Here is a 9954-nt window from a genome sequence, read left to right as displayed (position 1 = left end):
AGAGAGAGAGAGAGAGAGAGAGAGAGAGAGAGAGAGAGAGAGAGAGAAACCTAAACTTCGTTTATGGCTGACAGGAGGGGCAAGGGTGATTGCTGCCAAGGGTGACAACCTGAGTTCCTGAGTTCCTGAGTTCTATCTACAGAACTCATATGGTAAAAGGACGGAACATTTCTACAAGTTGTTCTGTGACCTACACACACACACACTACACACACACACACACACACACACACACACACGATATAGAATGTCTCCCCTTAAGTAAATAAATAAATGTAATAATATTTTTCTCTTTTAAGAACTCTTAATTTGAGAAACTTACTAACAGTTCAGTGCATTAAGCAAACTGGTCTGTATTCAGATCAACTTTACAGACACAAGGAGGTCTTTGGATTTTCCTCTACCCACTGCCTCTGGTTGGTCCTCTCAGGAGCTGGTATGAATGCCTGTCTGATCTGCAAGCACATGTCATGCCTTAGTTCTCCACTAGTGCCCTAATGCCTCCTCTGACCACAAGAGCCTCCTCTCTAGTGCTCAGTGCAGAGATCATGCAGATGCAAACGCTGAGGAAGTGGCTGTCCAAAGTCAGAGAGGGAGGGGAGGAACGGAACGCAGTGGCAATAAAATTCCAGTTCTCTATGCTGAGTAGTATGCCAAGACTTTTATTTCTTTTCAGAAAGAATCAGAAGCCAAGAATGTGATAAGAGCCGGGTGGTGGTGGTGCACGCCTTTGATCCCAGCACTTGGGAGGCAGAGGCAGGCGGATTTCTGAGTTCGAGGCCAGCCTGGTCTACAGAGTGAGTTCCAGGACAGTCAGGGCTATACAGAGAAACCCTGTCTCGAAAAAACCAAAAAAAAAAAGTGATAAGAACCCTCTGTAAAAATAACAACAGTTCAGAAAAATACAGAGAGGCATAAAAATTATACGGCTTTAAAGATTTATCTTAAAACTCTAATCCTTGTGTCCTGTGCACAGTTAAAGGTTATGATTCACAGTGTGGCCTGAAGTTGAAGATACAGGAGAATATCCATGCAACTGCAACCAGCCTTGCACACATGTTGTAAGTCAAGCACCGATTGTGCCCCTGCCTTACCAGCAGCACGGTCTCTCAGTGCTCCTCCTGGATCATGTCCTGTTGACCACGAGCGAGTCCATCTCCTGCTTCCAAGCACCACAATGGAACAGGAACCAGGAACATGGAGAGTCTTTTGAGGGCAAGCTGCCGAATGTGTACCAGCCTAGAAAGACAGAGTTTGCTTGGTTTTAGTTTGCGAATAGGATCAGGGCATCTATGCTTATTACTAAAGGCATGATACGCTGGTCGAAGCCAGGCGGTGGTGGCGCACGCCTTTGATCCCAGCACTTGGGAGGCAGAGGCAGGTGGATTTCTGAGTTTGAGGCCAGCCTGGTCTACAGAGTGAGTTCCAGGACAGCCAGGGCTATACAGAGAAATCCTGTCTAGAAAAATAACAACAAAAAACAAAAAACAAAAAAACAAAAACAATACACTGGTTGAAAGGGTCAGAGGCCGAATTACATCCCTGAGTGTTAAGAAAAAAAAGAATTAAGGTTAAAACATTTTTATCAAAGCAGTGACACCTTCAAATGTCCCAATAAAAATCCCATCTGTGTAGAGCACTTTGAGACACACAAGAACCAGCAGCTTAGTGCTTGTGATGGTCAACTAGGTTCCTACAGTACCACTGACTTAATTACTTGATCTGTTGGGCTCAGTGCCCTGAAGCCTGGGCTGCAAGAACAGCATCTCAGTGCTCTCATGAGCCCTTCACCCAGATACTCTGACCTGAGGACTATGGTAGGACTTTGTCTCCAGTGATTCTATGGAAGGCAAAGTTGAAGACCAGTCATTTAAGCCTTGGCGCTTACTGAATGAAGCACTCGGTTAACTCAGTAGCATTTACTCTGTATATACCATGTGAGGGCAGTGTGCTGGGTGCTGTGGAAAGAGAAAGGCCTTACAACGGGTAGTCTCTGTGTTCTGGAGCTTTCATTTTCTCTAATATGCATTTTTTTAAAATTACCAGTAAAGAAAAATATGTTGAAAACAACAGAACCTAATCTACCAGTCAAAGACACAGCAAAAGTCTTGAGTGCTGTTGCCCTTGGAGGAAATTTAGACTTCTTTTTTTTTCCCCCCCCTGAGACAGGGTTTCTCTGTGTAGCCCTGTCTGTCCTGGAACTCACTCTGTAGACCAGGCTGGCCTCTGCCTCCCAAGTGCTGGGATTAAAGGTGTGCGCCACCACTGCCTGGCAGAATTTAGACTTCTAAGAGTAGGGTGGAGTTACCTGAGAGATAGATAGGATTCCCCGTCTTCTACAACCTTACTAACATGCATTATTGTATGTTCCTTTAATTATATTTATCCTCACGAGTGGTAAATGGTAAAGGTACTAGAAATAATGATAGGTAAGATTAGTACTACAGCTATGCATGAAGTGACTGAGTCTGAAAATGAATAGTCTGAAACTGAGTCTGAACCAAAAGGAAAACGACTAGCTGGGGAGCTACTGTTAGTGCCTAAACAGAAGTTCAGTGACATCCTAGGTATGTAGAGAGAAAAGAATGACTCATCCTTTTTTGGGTTTCATTGACAGGATCGGTGATGACATCAACCAGATAAATGCATCATTATTCCTGAAAGGAAAGCTGAGAGGAGACATAGACTTCACCTCAATACTCTTGAGGAAATCTAAGGATTTCCAATAAATAAAGATGAAATTTAGGATCTTTCTCTCTTCCCTTTCCCTTTCTACTTTAACCCCATTCTCCGTTCTCCCCCCTCCCCGGCCCCTATCTTTCAAATAAATTATGGTAAGATTTTGATGGTTTGTATATGCTCCGCCCAGGGAGGTGCTGTATTAGAAGGTGTGGCCCTGTCGGAATAGGTGTGTCACTGTGGGTGGGAGTTTTAGGACCCTCATCTCAGCTGCCTGGAAGTGAGTATTCTGCTAGCAGCCTTCAGATGAAGATGTAGAACTCTCAGCTCCTCCTGAACCAAGCCTGCCTGGATGCTGTCATGCTCCCACCTTGGTGTTAATGGGCTGAACCTGTAAAGCAGCCCTAATTAAATGTTGTCCTTATAAGAGTTGCCTTGGTCATGGTGTCTGTTCACAGCAGTAAAACCCTAACTAAGACAGATTAAAAGAGTGTCTTTGCCATTTCCTAACACACATACTTGAGGTCTCTCCAGCTGAGTTCAGCCACTTACAGACAGAACATTAAAGAAGGCAAAGGGGATTCTGCCGTCTTGTTTTCTGCTTAAAATTTAAAATAGTAAAACAATGCTAAATACTACCAGGCCTTCAATTGTAAGCCTCTTGCGTTGGAATACTTCTGTGTACATGGGACTGTGGTATCCTCCTCTCAGATGGACTGGAGCGTGCTCAGAGAGACTTCCCTTCAAGGCCTGGCGCAGGTTCAGGAGTCCTAGAAGACTGAGTGTTACTACAACTTGTTATCTGGTTGGCCGGAACTCCAGCTGGCAAACTGTCAAAGAGAACCATGACGGTCCAGTTTTCCATGACCCAAACAACCTCTTAGCAAACAACTAACAACGGAACTACTAGCAATGGACCACTGTAGTCTATAAAGTGCAATCCTTCTGAAATTAATGTAGTTCCTAGACAGATTTTTCTCCTTAAATTGAAATCTATTTTAATTTTATCCTTATTAGTTATTCAGTTTTTTTAAAAACAGATTTTCTAGGTGATAAAATTTAAAATAATAAGTTAAAGAGCTATGATCTACTAAAGGCCTTTGGGCTCATTTAGGTTCAACATAAGTGTTTCTTGTATGTAAGCTATGTAGTTCCTGAGCCTCTACTCGGATCTACCACGTTCATGTGTCAGGACCCAATTCACCATTTCAAATCCTAGAAGTGCATTTTCTTTCCTTTCTTCCTTTTTTTTTTTTTTTGTATGTATGGAAGGTATGCATCTGTGTGTGTGTGTGTGTGTGTGCGCGTGCTTGCTTGCTGGCCTTCATCTTCATTGACCTACATGCAGTGAAGCAGGGTCTCATACTGAACCAGCAGCTCTACAGTTCTAGCTGGTCTAGCTAGCCAGCTTGCCCTGGGTATCTCTGCCTCTCCGGTGCTGGGATTCCAGGAGGCTTCCAGGCATGCTTTTGTGTGGATTTTGGGAGTCCTCACACTTGTGCAGTAAGCATTTCACCCACCAAGCTGTGTCTCCAGCCAAAGCAGGCCTTTAACAGAAGAAAAAGAAATCTCTAAAAGTCAGTCACTCAAACTATAAATGTGCACATGCATACAAGTAATGTATGCTGTGTCTAATATATTTCTTTTGAAATTCTTTATTATTTTATTTTAATGAACTATCTCATTCTCTATCTATCCCAGGCTGGCCTGAAACTTACTCTGCCAATCAGGCTTGCCTTGATCCCCCTTCCTCAGCCTCCTAAGTACTGGGATTACTAACAGAAGCCACCACTCCTGGGGACAACGTCACCCTTTGTCAGTACTTGGATCCATTGTTAAACAAATGTCACGAAGGCTCCTAGTTTGGAGCCTTGGGTCTGGCCTTTCCCTGTTGAGCCCTTCCAAGCCTCCCAGCATTAGCTGCTTCCTTCTTGTCTTTGCCCGCTGAGATCCTCCTGGTCTAAATGGGGTCAGAGTAGTGTGCACTGCAACGGCAGGTTACTGACCTCAGCAGGGTGTGTCCACAAATTGGCTTTCCCCTTCCACACACACCCAGCACTAGTAAATGACCTCAGCTGCCCAGTTCTCAGAAGAAAACACTATTTCAGATTCTCAGCAACTTGGCAGCAATGGCTCTTTCCTTATTAATGCTTTAAAAATGATTACACCAAGAACTGCTTTAAAGCAAAGCCAGGAGAAGAAAATTAAAGAAGACCTTGTGTTATTTCTGCTCTTGTTCCTCCTAACTTATACAAAGTGTGACTCTGAAGGGGAAGAATTCAGCAAGAATTCGCAGAACAAATTGCAGCAAAATTAAAACAAATATGCCCCACCTAAGTTGTTTCTTGTCAAGTCTTAGAGACCTGAAATCCCAAACAAATCTGAAATATTAGCCAGCATTGAAGATACTATGGCCATCATAGTGTTTGCACCGCACCAAGAGATAGCTAGGAGCCAGGCAAAATGTCAGAGGTACCTATAAATTCTGCACCATGACCTGATGATATATATATAAGTCAAGTTACATACTCACTAGAAACAAAAAAAAAATGTTGTGAAGAAAAAGTTATAGTAAGTATGTTTAAAAATAAAGATGGGACACCCACTTTGGAAGAAAATGAGGAAAAACACAGCCAAGTGTAGTACTGTGCACTTCAGTTATCTCAGCAGACAGGAAGCTGAGGCAAGAAGGTTGCCTACTCTGTTCCAAAAAAATGTCAACCATACAAAAGGAAAGTGTATGGAAGTTTCTGAGTCTGGAGTACAAACACTTGACACTCTGACACCTGCCAATATTTGACCTCTTTGGCCAAAGTCTGGGCCAATGGCAGGTGTGTCTAAATCTTTAACTCTGAAAACCAGCAAAAGATATGGTGTACTTTAAATCCACTAAGTAAGAAATAAAACTTCCGCTGGGCAGTGGTGGCGCACGCCTTTAATCCCAGCATTTGGGAGGCAGAGACAGGTGGATTTCTGAGTTCGAGCCCAGCCTGGTCTACAGAGTGAGTTCCAGGACAGCCAGGGCTATACAGAGAAACCCTGTCTCGAAAACAAAACAAAACAAAACAAAACAAAAAAAGAAATAAAACTTCCTACAACAGTGGTACCATCCTGATATCCAGACATTTTGAAGATTCTCTCTGAAAATCCCATATAAAGGGAAGGAGAAGAAGCCGGTAGTGGAACACACCTTTAATCCCAGGACTGAGAAGACAAAGGCAGGCAGATCTCTGTGACTTCAAGGCCAGCCTGGTCTACAGAACAAGTTCCAGGCAGCCAGGGCTACACAGGTTAACCCTATCTGGAAACAGAAGAGGGTAGGAGGACAAAGAAGAGGATATAACGTTTGCACTGGTTTTAATGGTTCACCTGTCATTTCTTTTTTCTTCAGACAAAGAACTTTAGGCATGGTGATTGTGGTTGTTTAAATGAAAATCCCCCCTTTAGTCTCAGGCCTTTGAATACTGAGTCCTCAGATTGTGGCAGGGTTTGGGGAACATGTAGAAGACCTGGCCTTGTTAGAGGAAGTATGAACCTGTGGGTGGGCTTTGAGAATTGAAAGCCCCTGCCATTTCCAGCTCACTCTGTGCTTTGTAACCAAAGTTAAAGATGTGAGCTATCAGTTTTCTATTCTGACTCTGCTTGCTGCCTTACCTCCTGCCATGATGGACAATCTTCTGGAGCCACAAGGCAAAAAACAACTCGTGTCTAAGTTGCTTCTGGTCACTGCATTTTACCATGGCAACAGAAACCAACTAATGCAGAGGATTTATTGATATAGTTACATACAGGACAATAATTCTACTGGAAAGCAATTGTGCAGCCCTGGCTAGTCTTGAACTCAGTCTGTAGACCAGGCTGGTTTTGAACTCAGCAGCAGCTCTAAAGTTCTCAACCTTCCTAACTATGACCCTTTAATACTATTCCTCATGTGTGGTAACCCCCAACATTCGTTGCTACTTCATAACTGTAATTTTGCTACTACTATGAATCATAATGTAACTATTTGTGTTTTATAATGGTCTTAGGTGATCACTGTAAGAGAGTTGTTTGGCCCCTAAAAGACTCCTGACTCTCAGTGATTGACACCCACTGGCTTAGATGCTGGCTTTGATTCTGGTGGGACAAATACCTATACCATATAGACAGTCAGGTGTGATGGCATACACCTGTAACCCCAGTACTCTAAGAGACAGAGGCAGGAGGATAATCACAAGTTAAAATCTAGGCTGAACTACTTGGCAAGTTACAGGCCACCCAGTGTTACATAATGAGAAAAACGAAGTTGAAGCAGGAGCAGACAATATATAGAAATACAAGGTGCTTTATGTCAATAGAACTATCTCCACTTATTCCCAGTTACATGATTGTAAAAGAAATTGTTTTTGAGACAGAATCTCACATATCCCAAGCTGGCCTTGAACTTGCTACACAGCCAAGGCGGATCTTAAATTCTCAATCCTCTGTCTCTAATTCTTGAGTGCTGGAATTGCAGGTACTTCCCACCATGTCTAGTTTATGCAGTACAAATGAGTGAAACCTGAAACCCAGGGCTTTTTTGCACGTTAGGCAAGCTTCCTTTACTAGCTGAGTCACACCTTCAAACCCTAATGACATAGTTTTTACAAATAATGTTCCCTAAACAGAAATGTGTAACCACAGTTCACAGTCACAATGCTCATCACTGGGTTCAAAGACGTTTTATAACGTAAGCTCTATTCCTTTAGATTTGTGAATTTCATGTCATAAAGTACCATGGTGGACTCCTAGAAGAAAAAAAAGTCTATGACCAACCAAGGTTCAACCAGACTCAGTTACTCACTGACTGCACCATTCACAGCGGCCACACATTGAGGATCAGAAGTAGACTGTAGGTGCTTTAGAGAGCCTCTTCAAATCTACAACATGACCCGAGATATTAAAAATGGTTTAGCTTACGATATTTTGAGGAAAGTATGAGGCTTGTATTAACCCTACCTCCCAGTGTCTTTAAAACATTCAAGAAGAATGAATGTTAATCTATAAATTATGTCATAAATGACTCATAGTCCTGCCTTCAAGTGAAGGCATGTTCTCATGAGGGAAGATTTGAGGCCACTGCGGGAGCCGTGTCAGTCCCAACATCAAGCATCAATTAGAGGGACTCTAAGGCCTGGTAAGATGCAGAACTACATGTGACGTGAAACTTCCCACTCCACCACCACATCACAAGGCTGGTGACCTTCAGTCTAGTACTATTTTCTTTAAAACAGCATTACTTGGCTGGAGAGGTGGCTTGGCTTGCCGATTAAGACCACATACTGTTCCTTGCAGAGAATCCATTTCCTGGCACATAGATTGGGCAGCTCCAGCCCTAAGGAATCCAGTTCCTTTGGGCTCCTTGAGAACCCTGTACTCATATGCCACACAGCCTTGTGTTATACATAATCATAAACAAAAAATGATCCTTAAAAAAATTTTTTTAAAATAGTATCAATCCAGAAAGAGTAGTGTAGAATTTTAAACAAGCCAAGTTTTATCAATTCCTTTTTGTTTGTTTTGAGACAGGATCTGAATCTCAGGCTGACCTCAAAGATTCCGAGTAGCCCAGAGTGGCTTCAGATTCTTGATCCTCCTTCTTTGGCTTCTCTAGCACTCAGATTACAGGCGTGCAACACAACACCCAGGTGGAACTTCATCAAACCTCACTTCTAACAGAAAAGCAAAGGAAACGATGTATAAAAAGACAAAAGCAAACAAGAAATCTCTGGAGCTGTATTTACCTGTGTTGCTAAAAACAAATTATGCATTTTACAAACTAGAAATTTTATTTAAAATGAAATAAAAATAATTCTATCACAATCGGGCTGTGGTGGCTCACGCTTGTGATCCCAGAACTAAGGAGGTGAAGGCAGGAGGAGAAGGAAGTAGAAACTCAAGATTAACCCCACGCGTGCATGTCTGTGTACGTGCACCAAAGTGTGCTGCAGTTCCCAGACAGAAAACAAACATAAAGCTTTGACCATAACTATTACTGTTGTTTCTATCATCATTATTATTATTTAGTCAGGGTCTCAGTATGTAGCTCTGGCTGGCCTGGAACTTATATACACCAGGCTGGCTTCCATCTCACAGAAACCTACCTGCTTCTATTTCCAAAGTGCTGGGATTAAAGGTGTGTGCTATTTCAACCCAACACAGAGTCTATTAAAAAAAGAAAACACTGAAGTGTCAGGGTTTCAGACCAACATGGTTGAGATACATGGCAAAATTTTAACTCAAAGGGAAAAAAGAAGGGGCTGGGGGAAGCATCCATAAACTTAAAACAAGTAAATGAGGTCTCTCTAGCCATAACCAGTAGTAAACAAAATCTTTAACATCTGGTGTGCAAAGCCTGGGTCACAGGACGGAGCAGGGTCCTAGCAGGCATCTGCAGCCCACCTATGAGCCGTGTGTTATTTTGGTTGCAGGGCAGTGGAGAGGCCCAGAAGGGGCAGGGAAGGGGGTGCAGTGGCTGAGGCAGCAGAACTGCCCGCTCCCTTGGAAGCACTTCAATGAGCAGTGACAGTCACCCTCTCGCACCTGCTGCACATGGGCCCTGCTTCTTCCCACAGATCCTAAGGGATAAAAAAAGACTGACCGTTGTTAAGTCTCTTTGAATCTAACATTCACTGGGGGGAAAATGTCACTTTTCACTCTAGTGATAGCTAGAGAGCAAGATGAGAAGGGGGTACTTTGGGGGAAAAAAACCCCAAACATTTAAATATAACAAACTTTTAAAATATTTTCAAAATAATACAAAAAATTATATTATCAGGCTTTAATGAAAACAGAAGCAGGCGGCTAATGTTTCAAGTTCTAGCCAAGTTACCTGAATTTAAAACTATTTCCCCCTAGGGACAGAAGGCAGATAGCATAGAGAGGCATAAATTCAGCCAGGCATAATGGTGCGACCTGCAATCCTAAAACTTGGAAAGGTAAGACAGTGATACCCTGTCTGAAAAAACAAGCAAAATAAAACAAAAACGCCAAAAATACAAGCACATGGCATACTTAAGGTTTGATAATCATATAAATAGATAAATTCAAATGTTTATATAACAAATGTGACTATTTTAATGAAAGCAATTATTGTGTTATATTTAGAAATTGATGGTGGTGCACGCCTTTAATCCCAGCACTTGGGAGGCAGAGGCAGGAGGATTTCTGAGTTCGAGGCCAGCCTGGTCTACAGAGTAAGTTCCAAGACAGCCAGGACTATACAGAGAAACCCTGTCTCGAAAAACCAAAAAAAAA

The 9954-nt window shown here is 42.5% G+C and overlaps 1 protein-coding gene across 5 annotated transcripts in view; it reads right to left on the bottom strand.

Annotated features, from left to right (window-relative positions):
* Tet2 (tet methylcytosine dioxygenase 2) overlaps nucleotides 1-9954 on the bottom strand; it is a 73526-nt gene that overhangs the window by 41675 nt on the left and 21897 nt on the right. For all 5 annotated transcript variants that reach the window (XM_028760410.1, XM_028760405.1, XM_028760406.1 and 2 more), the window contains exon 2: nucleotides 1095-1239. The gene's annotated coding sequence lies outside the window, so the exon portion shown is untranslated. The remainder of the gene's footprint in view (nucleotides 1-1094; nucleotides 1240-9954) is intronic.

The sequence above is a fragment of the Grammomys surdaster genome, unplaced genomic scaffold (genome assembly GCF_004785775.1).
Source record: "Grammomys surdaster isolate TR1022 unplaced genomic scaffold, NIH_TR_1.0 126531, whole genome shotgun sequence".
NCBI lineage: Eukaryota > Metazoa > Chordata > Mammalia > Rodentia > Muridae > Grammomys > Grammomys surdaster.
This window is presented reverse-complemented; position numbering and strand designations above follow the sequence as displayed.